Genomic DNA, 17,325 nt, shown 5'->3' on the forward strand with positions numbered 1-17,325 from the left:
GGAGAAGACATCATCCACAGATACAGACGATCTATAGATAACAGAAATCGAGGTCAGTGTCGCACAATCCATCAATAAAAAACTTGACTTACTGGTTTAACTTCATGAAGACATAAAAGAGCTTCGCTCAAGCCTGGAATTCGCCCGCAAATACATTGAATAATTAGAACAGTCCCAACAACTCCCCCCAAACCTCTGTCAAAACACTCAGAGAAAAAATGGACTTGGCGATAAAAGAAAACAAACCAATGAAAGAAACCATATTGATCATTCAAACCAGAAGCATGCACGGCAACCTCTTTTCCAGTATCCCCAAACACCCATCTGACAATCCTGAAATACTGATAAAGGACTTCATGAAAACCCGAATCAAACTCCCACCCAACACCGTAAATCAGATCACTTTCCACTGTGTTCACCGTCTTGGTTCTTGCACTAACAAATCACCCCAACCGATCATCGCCAAACAGGAATATTTCAAACACAGCTCATTAAAAGCAAATTAAAGGAACTCAAAGGCACAAAATACGGACTCAATGACCAATTCCAATATCATCATATGCAAAGCAGCTCAGCACTCCTCTTTCTCTCTGAAGTTTATATTTCTGTATGATGTTCCAAAGTTCTTGTTAAATGTTGTTATTGGATCCATTACATGCCTTCTAGTTTGTCACTTCTTTGTTTCCCACCAAAACTTTAATTTGATAATCCTGTACTTTCATCTAATTTCATAATTGTTTTCACCCTTAATTACCTTTTTGGTTTTGCACCATTATTCAATCAATAATTCTTGTCATGATTACTAACGTATCACCATGTTGATATTTCTGTAATTAACATGACATGAACCAGATATTATATTGTTGTTACAAAATGTCATCCTGTGATTATCTTGTTGTTACCAAGCAGTAATGTAAAGTGCTACCTTTTCATATGACCGTATCATTAAATGAAAGTTTGCTGGGCACTCACTCACCATCTTGTATCAGATAGCACTGAACTTGTATTGGTCTTATTAGCAGCAGTAATATAAAAGTATTTGGTGGCTTCTCTCGGCACACACAGGGAGGAAGATCAGCCCACCTTCAACAGAGAGACAAGAAAACAATGTAAATTAACAGACCTTCGCACCTTGCACACGTTGGAAGGAGCAACAACTGTGCTATCACTACTGTAGATCTATATACATGGCTCTTAATTTTCAGGATTATCTGAAACTGTTTGAATGAGTGCTGGATATGACCTATTAGATAATGTGTATACATTTGGTGAACTATGTGTCATTTAGGCCTCAATTCTTGTTGCATGTAGGCAATACTACATAAGTGAAATATTAATGCAGCAATACATTTACTAGAAGGCAACTGACATGGAAATACATTTTGCATGTAGGAAATGACTATAACTTCCTGTGTCCACCCTGTGGCGCTAGAGAACACCCACTAATTATACGTCATGTTGCTGTATATCATGCGTAGACCACACCATGTAAAGTTCAAGATTCAAGATTCTAGATTTAGTTTATTGTCATTTTCTTGTGTATTTGCATACACAAAAAAACAAAATGCTGTTCCTCCCAGCCCACAGCAGTGTAACAGAAAGGATAAAGAAAGTACATGTCTCAGTTGGATGTAGACAGCTCTTGCATGTCAACGAGTGACCGACACTGATGGAGGAGTTGTATAATCCATTTTGCTGTCCAGAGAACATTGGGCAGCATGATTGTTGGAACTGCCGGTTTGTATGGGTTAACAGTAAGCCTAGCTTGCACTCCTCCATGCTTGCCCTGCCTCTACATCCTGTCGCACTACTTTCGATGTTTCCTCTCCAGTGCAGCTCCAGACAAGGCCTTGGTCTTCTTTGGGCCCACTGGGCATAGCAGACCAAGAACACTCAGCTGATTTAGCTCCCAGCCAGTATTTCTTGTGTTATGAATGTCCAAAACAAACTGACGATCATAGACATATTTCCCTTGCACTCCACACAATGACACAAATGTAGACGTATACATTGACAAAGATACTGCATAGTCAGAACTAGAAGAGGCCACTGCAAACGTCGTCGTACCGCCATCACACCAGTTCATGGAGAGAGAGAGAGAGAGGGAGAGAGAGAGAGAGAGAGAGAGAGAGAGAGAGAGAGAGAGAGAGAGAGAGAGAGAGAGAGAGAATACCATCAACAAGGACCCCTTCATTTCTCTTCTTATCTTCACAAAATAACTCTTCTCTTAGCTTCCTCAGTGCAGTTTCTCCTTTGGAAGGTTGGAAGGTACAAAGTTTCATGAGTTTTCAAACATCCTAAAGGCCTCAAACATGTTTGTAAAATTAAAATAGATGCACAAAATCCAAAATTGAAAAAATATGTATTATTTCAAGAATGACAAGAACAATGAACCCACCAAATTTCATACACATCAAAGAAACTTTGTTCAAAAATGGCCCTGCGTTTGGTGGTGCTATGGAGCCCATTGGCAACACCCAAGCCCAGTCACTACAGAATTTTGCAATTTTCACCAGTTCCTACATGTGTGCCAATTTTCAGAGTTTTTGAACATCCTAAACCACTCAAAAATGCAATGGCGTACTAGAATAAATAAATAAATAAATATAGTAATAACAATAATAATAATAATAATAATCCCTTCAAAAACAATAGGTTCCTTGCACTCTCAGTGCCAGGGATCGAGAGACCGTTGGGCCCCAAGTCTTGAGATTCAAAAAGTTCACACAGGAGCTGTTATTATTCAGATGTGACCTTTGGATAGTGATGAAATGAAAGTGTCTGCTAACACAAGCAGCCAGTGTGAGATTTGTTTGCAGCCTAATTTACACTAACAATTATGTACTTTTTTGATTCTCTGTGTCCCCAGTCCCCCACCCTCTTCTCTCTCTCTCAACCCAACCGGTCAAAGCAGATGGCCGCCCACCTAAAACTGGGTTCTGCTTGAGGTTTCTTCCTGTTAAAGGGGGGTTTTTCCTTACCGCTGTCGCCAAGTGCTGCTCATGGGGGAATTGTTGGGTCTCTCTCTCTGTAAATTAAAGATTATGGTCTAGACCTTCTCCATGTGAAAAATGCCCTGAGATGACTTTTGTTGTAATTTGGCGCTATATAAATAAAATTGAATTGAATTGAATTTACTTTTTTACACTACAATCATTTTCAGGTTTATGTAATGATCAATCTGTATATATATTATACAGTTTATACTATATATTGTGTTTTGAGACATTCATATTAGTAAGAGAAAAATCTCCATACATCAGCAAATCTCATGTTTGGAGTCAAACCAACAATGACCTGATCTATTAACAAGTATTGTGTGTGTATTCAAAGCCTGATGCATCTTATTCCTCAGTGCTGTAGACCTTTGTTGTTGTCCAAAAACTATTAAAAGCATGTCAGTGAGCCACACAACTGCACTGGGTGACATGTTCCTTTATCATTAAGAGTTTGGTTACATTAGTGTGTTTAGAAATGGCTCCAAAGAGTAATAACATCAAGTTATCATTGTCTTGTTGTGCTACCTGGCAAAGTGGATAAAGAACTCACAACACATTGCACTTTGTCTTTTGCTTATTGTTTTTGGCCAGTTTTGATTTATTATTATTTCTTTCATTTGCACATGTGATGGCAATGTCCAGATTCTAGCTATATACACACGTTTAAATCAATGTTAATGAGAATGATGGGCAGTGACTGGATCAGAAAATAAGTAACCCAGACTAGAACACACTCAGTCCAACTAGGTCCGACCAGTCCTTAGCAGTCCTAGTAATAGCAGTCATTATGGGCAAATCATATTTTTCATATTTCAATCAACAATCATAATGTGTGTGTTCACCCTAACTTCCATACTTTTCCAGATCTTGAAATCATTCAATCAGAATTACAGACTTTTCAGACTTTCAAAATGTGAGCAAAGTAGTTGTGATGTCACCCTTAAAATTGGACTTTCAATGACCACAGAGAAATTTTCCACTTTCAGCAGACAAGTGTGAAAGTTAGTGTCAGTGTCAAACTCTGCACATACATCATTTTGCACAGTGAAGCTCAAACATCGAACCGTAGGAACAAGAGGAAAAACATATTTTTGATTGGAGGGGGATTTTAAGGTAAATGAAAGAAACTGGTTTGTATGACATATTGCAGGAGTCAACAGATCTTTTGTTATGCTTCAAGTCCATATTGAAATTTCAGTATTTAACCAAGACCATGATCTTTCCCTTTCCTTAACCAAGAGCTTTAAATTGCCAAAACATAACCATAAAAACAAAACTAGCTTTAAGCTACGTGTCTTCGGGAATCAACTCAGAATCGATTGTCCACTAAATAAATAGAGAGGGGGCAGTATTTTAGTCCACTGAACTGCAGGAAACCTAACTGGCATGTAAACTAACTGATCTTGATGAAGGTCTGTCTGACAAACAAAAAAGCAGAGAAAAGTGAGAGTACACAGATTTTATATTTCAAAAAGTGAACATTCATTTGGAAGCATCTTCCAGTCTTCTGCCTGTATGAAAACGATGAAAGCCAACAGTCATTTACCAACCAACATACAGTTGGTGCGTGTGTTCTGCAGTGAAGAGGCCACTACTGCACTGTGTTTTTACTAATGATGTGTCTCCAGCAGTAGGGAGAAGCATCTCTGCTGCACTGTACCGGAGAGAAGCCATCATTATCTAAAACTCTGTACAGCTGCAGGGTTGCAGGACATGAAACAGACGATGAAGCCACTTATTTTCTTCACAGGTTGATGTTTTGTAGTCGAAGTGCTGCAGTGTCAGTGTATGTTGGTCAGCCGCTCTCGTTTGTTAGTGCTGGAGTTTGCTGCTCCACTCCACTAATGGTCATGGTCGGTCTCTGAGTGATGGGATACCAAGTATTCACTAAACACTCAACTTTGTCTCACAAAGCTAATAATTAGGCTAACAAATCCAATGTGCCCTAAGGTTTCCCTCTTTTGAAGCTGAACTACAAGATAACTTGTACAGTGCTTGCTGTACACCGTCCAGGTGCTGCACCACCTCCAGAGTTGAGTTCCAACTTTTTGTTTCTTTATTACAAAAACACATTTCCGGCATTTGTGAATCAATTCAGAATCATAGAAGAAATACATTTTTTCAGCCATCCCTACTTCAATACCTTATTGTAGGGAAACAAACTTTTTTTCCTACAATAAGGAAAGGAAAAAGGAAAAATAATTGCAGATATGTTACATATCAATATTTAGTGACTTTGCAGATATGTTTATTAACAGTTTCCCCACGCTGATAAAAAACAATCTCTACAGCATTATGTTTCTTTCAATAAATACTTGATGCTGCAAATTAGTCGCATATAATTCTAATTGTGAGGAGACAAGGTTAATATAGAAGGCCACTCGATGTCCTACGTTTTATGATTTGTGGTCCACTTAAGTATTATTCTCCTGTTGTATTTATATGAAGACTTCTGATTATTATCATATTATTATTATTATTATAATACAAGTGTGAATTGTGGCAGCTTATAATACAGCTCTACTGATGTTTAGGCATGCCATTTCACATCTCACATTGAGATTTGTTGCATCTCAACGTTGATCTCCTCTGACAGAGCACCATCATGTGGTGACATGTACTTAGCTCAGCAGCAAACATAAAAAGATGTTACTGTTTTCTAGGCATGGTGTTGATTGGCAGATTGTTACACTTCCTCTCCCCTCTCTCTCACTGTCAGAACACAGGCAGTGGCAGGAATGCTGGTTGTCATGGAAACGGATGGGTAATTGCTCTTTGTGGGATGGGAGATGTGGAGGTGACCTCTCCAGGGGGCAGCGGTGTTCTCCCAATTCCACCTCCATGGCTGTCACTGTGTGCCCTTTACCATCTACCATAAAAGCGTTGATGGGAGAGTCAGGGTGAAAGAGAGATTTTCACATCGATATTATTTGTATCGTAAATCGTTCGATCTTTGGAGCTGCTTTGGCACCATTTATGACTTTTCTCGATGTGAGGAAATGTTTCTTTTAAGTGGGAAATTAATCTTTGCACCTCTGATAATTTTAAAAAGGTGTTTCTCTCTCTCAATGCATATGCAAATATCAAGGTCTGCCTTTTAAGAACTGTTAGATAGAATAGAAAAAAGGTTTGAGGTTCTGCAGTTTATTTATCTGTCCAGTTCTTCTGTGTGCAATATGACGATATATATTGCGTGACAATAGAAAAACGTCTATTGTTTCATATTATGCTCTATTGTTTATTTGGTTGTGACGCAAATCATACTCTTTATGTCTGTCCATCTTTTGCGCGGATTACATTGATAAATGACTCTTCTTGGCTTTTTACTTGCAAAACTTTTATTGCACTTACAGCAACATAATGAGTTTAGTTGTCGTCAACTCTCCACCGCTGTCTCTCTCCTCTGCTGCACTACACACACGGAGGGCTCAGCCCTGCCCATGCTGAGAGAGAGCAGAGAAGCAGCGAGACAGCAACCAAAAATGATAGCAAATCACAGTAGACACTTTCTTTATTTATGATATTTACCAAATTTATGTGCACTTGTTTAATTTAAGTTCAGTCTGACAATCTCTGCTGTGTTTTGCTTTTATCTATGCTCGCTCTTCTCTCTGCTGTTCACCACAGGTGGGGCTGAGCCCTCCGTGTGTGTGCTGAACACACAGGTGAGACAGTGGTAGCTGTATTTTTGAACTTTGGACAGAGGAAGGCTAACTATTTTATTCTGCTTCTAGTCTTTATGCTAAGCCAGGCTAACTTTGTCCTGACTCCAGCTCTGTACTGAACACACAGACATGAGATGATATACATCTGAACATCTCCCTCTTCAGAGGGAAAGCAAATAATAAATCAAGCAAACAGTTCAACATTCCCAAAATGTTGAACTACTCCATGACAGAGTGCCCATCGTTCCCTGAGGAGGCTCCAGGGGATCCTCACAAAATAATGTCACAACAAAAATGAACTAAATAATAGTACGATCAAGAAATATTACAGTGAACCCTGGCATAACTTTCTAGTATAACTGTATGTAAAGAAGAAAACATACACACTACAACATACACAGCTTTCTAGGCAAAGAAACTGTCTACTCACTTACAGGCCACTGTGACATTACTGTGTTTCTTGGGATGTCCAGTCGTGCATTTACTATGCCTATGAGTGAGACAGTTTTTATTGATCTACTCTGCCCATTTCCCTCTTCATTGTCTTTTCAGCTCTCTGCATCCTCCCATCCTGCACCCTTCTGACTCGGTCAGGGCAGCAAGTCTGTAATGTCACCATGGGATTCACAGCCAGTTGTCGAAAACACACTGTATACACATACTACAAGAAATGAATCACCACCAATGACCAAGGAAAACATTCACATCTAACACAAGAGACAGAGGGTACCATCTCCCTCCATATATAACACATTATAATTAGGTGATGATGACACCAGTGCCAGCTCCACTGGCTGATGAAGACCGTGATGAGGGGTGAGAGCCCCAAAAAGCTAGTAAGTGGCCCTTGAGTTGAATTGATTTTGTCACACAGCAAACATTAACTTCAAAAGGCCCCTTTTGACCTGATTCTTCCTGATTTAAACTCACCAGTGATCCTTCACTACACTAGACTGACATAGTTCATCAAAAAGCAACAACTTGATATCATTACGTCAGCATGACAGGGTACAACACTAACACTGTGTTTGAGAAGGACCACACAGCCCTTCATGTGCTAATGAATGAAGAGAGTAGTAGGGACCCTTGTCTCTATGTTACTCCAGATATGCTCTTGAGTGTTGCCTCAGCTAATGTCCATTCATCAATATTACAACAAAGTCTGTGAGTCAACAAGTCGCCCACAATATGATACAATCATAATGTTTCGCCCACAATTAAAGCCCGACCAACATAGATATCTGAAAAAAATGATGTACAGATGTATTGGTTGATATTCTTTTCTAACATAAACACATTTTTTTGAGAAAAACCTCTTAAACCCATAAATAAATCAAATTGGGACAGAAATATGTAGTGAGCAGGACATTTTACAGTGCTCTCTGTGGTGGACAAATGATGAGTGTTTTACATTTAGCCCGTTTTAAACAAACCAAACTCAGTCCCCTTAAAGTGGACTAAAAAGTGGACCAACAGAAAAAGGACTCAATTCTTTTTGCACACCTAGCTAATTCTCATACCACCACTATCGACATCCCAATGGTAATTAACAGAAGTATAAAAACTATGCTTCAAACATTAGCTCTTTTTGGTGGCGTTCTTTGTGTCAAACAGGCATGTTAACTTGACAATTAAGTTTGACTCAGATGCTCACTCTATTTATGTTAACAGATCATGCTGGACAGAACCAAGGTCTCACTTTGGTGGGAGATCACATGTGCCTGGAATTTCAGAAAGGGCAGGGACTCATCCTCTACTCCTGCCAGCACTTGAGACTTTAGCGGCATAGACTCAATACAGGATACCTTTGACAGTGGACCGCTGTGTTGCTGTTACATTATGGAGGCTCTCCACTAACACAGAATACCGTTCTATCTCACACCTCTTCGGTATAGGCCTCTCCACTGCCTGCATGATAACCCAAGATACAGTCTCCACCATTGCACGTGTACTGAAGTCACATTCATCAAAACCCTAAGAGGGACTGATTTAAGGGATATTGTTAATGGATTTAGGTATAAATGGGGTTTTCCCCAGTGTGCTTGTGCTATTGATGGCACACACATGCCCAACATAGCTCCACAAGTCAACAAAGCAGATTATTACAATTGTAAGGGCCATTATTCAGTAATACTGCAGGCTGTAGTAGATAAACTACTAAAAGTACATGATGCAAGAGTGTTTGCAAACTCTATACTTTTCCAGAAAGGATGGACTGAGGAATTCCAGGGGGTTAGTGTTCCCTTATCAATAATAGCTGATGCAGCATATCCACTGGTGCCATGGGTCCAGAAACCATATCCTGATGGACAGGGCATAACACAAGACCAGCAACAGTTTAATTACAAACTGAGTCTTGCAAGAATGTGCGTCGAAGGGGATTTTGGCAGACTTAAAGCTTGCTGGTGTTGCTTACTCAAAATAAATGATCACAATGTCAAGATTATTAATCAGGTGGTGACAGCTTGTTGCATATTACACAACATATGTAAAAGCAGGGGGGAAGAGATGGAGGCACATCTTCTGGAAAATGTGGCTGAGAGGTGGACATGGAAGAGGAAGGACCTATCCCTGACCATGCCACTGGACATGACACTTGCAGGGCATTGACTCAGTATTTTGCTCAACTCTGAAATGATACTGGCCCAAGCTGCTCTGCCTTTTCTCAGTAGGTCTAAAATACAGAACAAAATTAATGCAGACATTTGAATTTTGTTTGTGTTATTTTGTTATGAAATGTTTAAACACAAGGATTACGACCTTCCTAGATAGTTCAGGCTATGCAGTTCTGTGCACTTGTTTTGTCTACTACTGTATTGGATAAAAGAAACACCTCTCTCAAAACCTTGTTGTAACATACTTTATTGCTACATTGCAATGTAAAATGTAAACCATCGTAGGTCTTTTGAGTTGTTACCAACACAGATTTGCCTTACTTCAACTTTATCAGTAAACAGCGAGTAGGCACATAGCCATAAGATGTAGAAGCCAGGTGATACACTAAAATTGTTGTGAGCAAAGAGCCAAAAATAAAAAAAGTGCCTCGTTTATAAAAGGAAACTTGTGAGTCATCAGTGTTTACAAAAAAAGACAAAAGGGCTAACTAGCTGATCATAATTTCCACTCATCAGTCATCAGGTTGCATCATCAGTGCATTGTTCATAAAAGAACAAAAAAAGGCTAATAGGCTAATAAGTATTAATGATCATTAGTCATAAGGTAGCCAAAAGAAAATGCTTCTTCCACTAACAACAATGGAATATGGAAACCTTGAATGTATGGCTATGGCTGAAATGCATTTGAAAATGTAGTTGAACTTATGCAGCTAATGTAGATGAGAGTGGCTGTTCATTAGCACTGAGCACAGAGGCATCTAGATCATAGCGTGAAGCCATAGTGTTTGGCTGTGGTCTGGGGGTAATACTGTAAAATGAGGGTTCTTCTGGTAGATAGCTGTGAGAGACCATTTGGTTAGGGTAGGGATGTGCATGCAAGGCTGGTGCACTGTGAACAGAAGCAACGGTGAACATCACTTGGATGATAATGGCCTGGTCACTCTCCACCTGCACTTGTCGGCTTCTTTCTTCCATTTCAATTTGGAGTTTATAGGGCTCTCGGTCTAATTCCATCTCTCTGCATCGACGTTTGTCTTCCTTGAGAATGAACAGCTCATGGTCTCGCCCTTGTTGTTCTATCACTGATGATATTAGGGTGGTGAACTCCTTCAGACTGCTCTTCTTCTTGAGAGTGCTAGCTTTAGGACAACCGGTGTTGGCTTTGGTTTTAGCAGGTAGTTTGCTCCTCACTTCACGTGGAGGATCTGAAGTGTTTGAAGTGCTTGCTGCCCCTTCTCCATCTTCACCAACACTGCACTCCATTTCTCTGCAGTGGAAAGTTAAATGATACTGTAACACAGTACAGTGGGCCTACTTCTGCATTATCATTAACAAATACGACTGTGTGTGTGTGAGACAGAGAGAGAGAGAAAGAGGGAAAAACAGGGGGGGTTGAGAAAACTGTATTTTTATTAGCCTACTGTTATTATTTATTTGCTATTCATTTATTACTTTTACCATCATCCTTGACAATCACAAAATCTTTGACATAATGAATTGTACTTCATGCCAATAAAAGTAGTATAATTACAATTGGGTCGAGAGACAGAGAGAGAGAGAGAGAGAGAGAGAGAGAGAGAGAGAGAGAGAGAGAGAGAGAGAGAGAGAGAGAGAGAGAGAGAGTGCGATAACTAGCATTACCATACCTTCATCACTCTGCATGCACTCACGCTTGCCCCTTCAATGACATTTTTAAGGTTGGCAAAGGCACCTTCATACAGAATACTGTCCAGTTCGTCGTAAAAGGGGCATGTGTCTTTTATGTCAGAGGTTTCTCTACTTTTTCTCATTTTATTGCGTGTGCTAAAGTACTTTTGACATAGTTCTTTTACTTTGATGCGGCACTGCAGTGCAGTCCTAATGAAGGCCCTCGCTTTCATATGAATTGAAAATTGGAGGAAAACCTTAGCCTTTTTGTGCATTGTAGACAGTTGTCGTTTGATGTGTTCTTCGTTCCATATCTGAGGAAGTGCAGTAGTTTCTTCCTCAGACCAAACTACCTCTCATCCACTAGTCTTACTGGCGTTACCAGTGGCCATGGTTCCATCTATTGGTTTTTTCTTGCGTCCCAGTGCAATAGCATGTGATCTGTCTACAAAAAGAGGGTTAAAATACAACGGCAAAGGGCGAAGTGAAGCTTGCGAACTTTGTGTTCACAATGCACAGGTTAAGCAAACCACAACACTGACTTGAAGCAAACCGTGCTCAGACCAACTCCCGAGGAAGTCTGAGTATGGTTTGTTTCATATGGACCAAAAATGCCGACTAATCGCTCTGTTTGTTTGGAGGGCTGAAAGGGACCAAGTGTGAAAACACCCTGTCAAACTGTTTCTGAATGATTTTATCCCTGAGCCTAGAACATCACACTATGTGAAAATGAATATAACAACGTTATAAGATCATAATATGTCAATGTTATTGTTGCAGCTTTAAGATGTCAAACTGCAGAAACGACATCTGTCTTTGCATCAAAACACTACATAATGAAACTAGTACCATGGTACTGATAACATATCACAGGACACCGTATAGAGTATATCACAATATGAAATATTGCCTCACCAAAAAAAAAAAAAAAGATCTGGATTATTTCTTTGTGCTACTTTGTGACAGTGTCAGTGTCAGAAAGTAGTGTGTACCACCCCTAAAGTGGTGTGGGTGTGCAATCCCCAAGAAGGAAGGTAGAGAGTCTATTATTAGGTTCTGACTTACAAAGCCTTATTTCATCTGCATCATTTCCATTTTATGTGGAGGTTGCTGATATGCAGTGCCGATGCTGTCTCTGCTCCATTTGCTCTGCCTCTCATCATGAATTAGCAGCAGAGCTGTAGGAGGCTGCTGCAACACTGGAGACGAGAAAGGCCAACTGACCAATGCTTTGAAGGAAATGGTGTAGATGTTAAAGAGGATATCAGCGAGGAAACAGTCTTGTGATGTCTGTGCTCATTGTCATTGACTCAGAGAAAATGCAATTAGTAATAGCTGCCACACTGCAGAGTAGATAAGATGCTTTGAGAAAGGTCACTGATTGAAATGTTAGTGCTCTAGTAAGTAAATGACAGGAATGGCACTAGAGTGCAGAGGCCTTTTATATGATGAACCAGTATATCGCTGGTTCAAGACTGTGCTCTACTCCTGTCAAATGATCTGATTAATACACAGCTTTCCCTTTTTCTTTGTCCTGCTAATGAATCTGAGCACATACTTAGTGATGTAGCACATACATGGCAAGGTTTGTTGTCTAACAGTATTTAGGCAACAAGGGATTTTATACTCTTGTAACCAAGAAAAACTTGGGAGGACTACCAACCCCATCCACACCCACATCCCCATCCCACTGTGTGTGTTTTTTAGAGTCCCTCACATCATGTACGTTAAAAATGTATTAATCAACAAACAGATGCCTTTATATCACACTAAATGAACCTATCATACAAAGTTTTGGTTTATAAGATGTCCTGATATTACCCGTGGTTGCATTTCTCTGAGTTAATAAAACATGAGGTCATAAAACATTCAAAATGCAAAATAGGGGTGAGGCGTCTGATTCTCCCTGCAGCATTTTTCAAGTCTCCCCTCTGCTTTTCACACCAGTAAAATGTGAGTGTTGAACTGTGATTTATACACTCACTGCAGTCAACAGCTCTGGGTGGCTGAGCAGTGAATGCAATAATAATCATCCACACAGTACAGCAGGCAGGCTGACAGAAATGCTATGGAGACCAAGAGCTGGTTGCAACAGCTATTCCTAAGTTCAAATTTAGCCTTGTTATAATGCAAGTATGTGCAGATTTACGCAGCACTAAATTAGAACTGGTTGCACCACACAAACTAGTAGGGGTGCAACGGATCATAGTTGATCCGTGTTCCATACGGATCACCCCCCACGGTTCGGCACGCATGTGAACCGCGGATTAATTGCAAAATTTAATCTCTCATTTAAAATATAGTAAACAAACTGCTGTAAGTACAAGTCATGGACAGACAGTGTGTCGCTAACAAGGATTTTGAAGAGCAACGTCCAAACCAGCATCTATTAGCTACGTAGCTGCTAACTGACGTTAGCGGTGTACTTTCATTCAACAAACTAAACTGCAGAGACGTGTGTTCATGTTTGTAAGTTATGAAGTTTGTGATGTGGACACAGGCTGTTATTTCATTTACTACGATGTTTAATAGGGGTGCACAAAAAAATCGATTCACATAAATCGCGATTCTATCTCTGCCGATTCAGAATCGATTCAGAAATTCCAAGAATCGATTCACATTTTTCAGTCTTGCCACAACGCTGTTTTCCATTTTTTCCTGACATGAATTAGCTGCTAAATCCCATAGATGACGCAATGACGCCGCCCCGGACCCAAATCCGGGAGCAAGAAGGAAGTGAAGTGTGTGTCATGGAGAGGTTGCGAGCAATGGAGTACCTGACAGAAAAACAAATACAACCTGGTCCATCGGCTATGAAGGCGATCATTTGGATATATTTTTGATTTTCTTATCTCAAAGGGAAGAAGTAGCTTAATGCCGTTATCAGGCGCTGAAACGCACTTCTGCAGGTTTGTGCCATTGTGGGCTTATTTATTTGTAACCGCTGTGAAATAGTCAGAAAATAACGTTTTATTGATCTGATTCAGCAGCCTCCTCACTAACGTTACCAGCACTCCCTTTCCTCGTTCACTCTCTAGCTCGCTCGACCACTGCTTCTCTCTCTCGTCTTTTTATAATGAGTCAGGAAACCGTCAGCAAAGCCTAACTTTACTTTTAACGTTATCAAACAAAGAGAAATGTCTTCCCCTCTTCCAAGTAATTTTTTTGTCATATGGCAGGGTTGTACAGCGTTACAGGTTGCGTTTCTCCAAAAGTTGATTCTGGTTCAACTTTCTCGCTGCGGCCCCTGCAGCCCTCCACCCCCACAGCCTAAACGCACAACGCACAGCAGGTCTGCTGCCAGCTGGTTATCTGAGGACGACAATGAGAAATTAATTTTCTCTCAATGAAAACCGTAGTCTCCTTGAAGCTTATGACAAACTGCCAAAAACGAGCCAACAAGATGCAGCAGCGAAACAAACGTTTAAACAGCTGTTCGGTATAAAATACCAATTATTTTATATTCATTTAATTTCATGTAATAAATATACAAATATCAATTAGATGGTAATCTGCATGAGAAATTAAGAAAAAGAAACAAAATTGGTTAGCCCATAATAATCACTCGCTAATAGTGATCAATGTTCTTGTTTGCACTTTGCAGCTAAATGTAGCAGGCAGCTATTGTTTGTTTGATTTTTTAAAATTGAAGGAGGAATTGAAGTTATTTGAGGTTTTACACTTAGCAGTTTATCTTTGCAATCATTTTATTTTTGTATTAAGTATTCATTTGACCCTTTGTCTCAGGCTGCTTTGGTTTCCTGTTGACTAAGTGGACTAAAGGAACATAAATCTTACTCAGGTTGACATTGAGTAGCAAATGTTTACATTTGATTCAGTTTGATCTTTTTTATTTGAGACCTATAAAAGTGTCTGCTGCTGTCAAATGGAAAGAGTAACTCAAAACATCAATCTAGAATCAAATCTATGAATGTATTGAATTGAGAACTGATTTTGAATAGCAAATCGTTTTGAATCGCAAATCGATTGCGAATCGAATCGTGACCCCAAGAAATCAAATCGAATCGTGAGATTTCCTGAATCGTGCACCCCTAATGTTTAAAGGAAGAAGGTATCATGCTTCATATTGCACTTTAATTTAACAATTGAGCTTTGAATATTTTATATATTTAAGATTTTATTTATCGATTGGACATCTTGAATGTTGTTTTCATTTAAGACCATGGGCAAAAGTTCCCTGCTGTAAATGTTTTACAGAATATATGGAATACAAAGTTTTGTCCCCCCCCCCTTTTTTTGTTTTTTGCTGATCCGTGATCCCTGACTCAAATCCATGATACAATCCGAACCGTGAGTTTTGTGATCCACCTCTACAAACTAGTCATTAGTTTAGGGGAGGTTTTTCCGTGCTGCTCATGGGGGAATGTTGGGTCTCTGTAAAATAAAGATCAAGGTCTAGAGCTGCTCTATGTCAGATAACTTCTGTTATGATTTGGCCCTATATAAATAAAACTGAATAGATATATAAATAAAACTGAATTGAACTGAACTGAATTGAAAAGTTACATAGAGATGAGTTGTTACTAAATATTTACAACTACTAACTGCAGGTTGAATGTTGTCTAATGTTAAAGGTAGAGTCAGTCATTCTGGAGAACAACACCCAAACAAATGCACCCCTCCCTTTGTGCTCCTTCAGAAGCTCCAGCCCCTATATTCACAGATGCACATTTCCAGGGCAACAACCAAAAGAGAAATATGGTGGAATCCAGAGCGATGTGTCAGCTGTAGAGTCATTTCTGTTCCTCTCACACATTATCATGAGCGGAAATGAATTTGGTATCATGTGAGCACAACAGTCCATCCACCCTCTCCGCCTCTCTACCGCCTCCCTACCTCTCACTTGACCTGCATTCGGTGTCTCTGTCCACAGAAGCAGCTTATAACACAGAGACTCTAAAACACTCGTCCAGTGTTTTGCTGTCATTTATAGTCGGGGGGGTTAGGGGGTTGGAGGGATAGGGGGTTGGTGGGTTGGGGCACAGACCAACTATTTATCCATTGAATTAAAATGTGCTATATCAGGATAGGTATTGTTATTGGGTTATGAAATGACCTTTATCGGGGTATGAGATTTTGGTCATATCGCCCAGCCCTAGTTAGTAATTACTAATTACTTCGGGAGGATTTACGCACAAACATAGTGATGAATTCACGAACAGCTGATGTAACACAGTCCTGAAGTCCTGCTTCAATTCAAGGTTAGCTTTTGTTTTACTAGCATATCTGTTGTCTACTGTAGTCTGGCACAAAGGGTTACATTCATCTCTCCTATTTCTACTAAAACCTGATCCTGGGGATAATTAAATTTTAGACATGACACTTTAAGTATTTACATTTTCTGAATATATAATAGTAATGACTGTCAAATTTATTCAAATTACAATTTGTTAAAGCTACACCAATTCATATACTGTATTTATATTAACAATGACAATGTGTAATGTGAAGGTGTCACTTGTAGGGCTGTCACCTTTTACAAAAAGTCAAGTTTAAATGAATTCAAACTAAAAAGTAGATTGTTTGAATTAATTTGAGCTCAACCTATTTATAATGCATCTCAGACACAATTTGCTGTGACTGTTAAAAATATATATGACCGGCAATGTCCATCTGTCAGTTGTCAGACAGAGCGTCTTACCGTTCAGTAGAGTATATATATTTATATATATTTTTATGTATGGTAAAATGGTGGTCATCCCTCCAGAAGAGTTCCAGAGACTTGTAGAATCAATGCCAAGGCTGAGGAACACCATTCTTCAAAAAGATATTCCCTCATCTGGTGTTTTGATGATGTTGGTGGAGAGCGCTGTCTAACACATCAGTCCAAAATCTCCTATAGGTGTTCAGTTAGGTTGAGATCTGGTGATTGTGAAGGTCGTAGCATATTATTCACATAATTTTCATACTCATCAAACCATTCAGTGACCCCTCGTGCCCTGTGACCTTGTCATCCTGGAAGAGACCACTCTCATCAGGATAGAAATGTTTCATCATAGGATAAAGGTGATGACTCAGACCAACTTTGTATTGATTTGCAGTGACTCTTCCCTCTAAGATGACAAGTGGACTCAATCCATGCCAGCAAAATGCCCCCCACAGCATAACAGAGCCACCAGATCCCCTCACTGTAGGGGTCAAGCATTCAGGCCTGGACCAGTTTTTCCTTTAATTTGCCCCCCCCCCCCCAATATATATACAGTACAGACCAAAAGTTTGGACACACCTTCTCATTCAAAGAGTTTTCTTTATTTTCATGCCTAAGAAAATTGTAGATTCACACTGAAGGCATCAAAACTATGAATTAACACATGTGGAATTATATACTTAACAAAAAAGTGTGAAACAACTGAAAATATGTCTTATATTCTAGTTTCT

At 39.6% G+C, this 17,325-nt stretch overlaps 1 protein-coding gene across 2 annotated transcripts in view; it reads right to left on the minus strand.

Moving 5' to 3' along the window:
• apba1a (amyloid beta (A4) precursor protein-binding, family A, member 1a) overlaps nt 1-17,325 on the minus strand; it is an 82,652-nt gene that overhangs the window by 40,985 nt on the left and 24,342 nt on the right. For both annotated transcript variants that reach the window (XM_044363573.1, XM_044363563.1), the window contains exon 2: nt 977-1,083. The gene's annotated coding sequence lies outside the window, so the exon portion shown is untranslated. The remainder of the gene's footprint in view (nt 1-976; nt 1,084-17,325) is intronic.

The sequence above is a fragment of the Thunnus albacares genome, chromosome 2 (assembly GCF_914725855.1).
Source record: "Thunnus albacares chromosome 2, fThuAlb1.1, whole genome shotgun sequence".
NCBI classification, from domain to species: Eukaryota; Metazoa; Chordata; class Actinopteri; order Scombriformes; family Scombridae; genus Thunnus; species Thunnus albacares.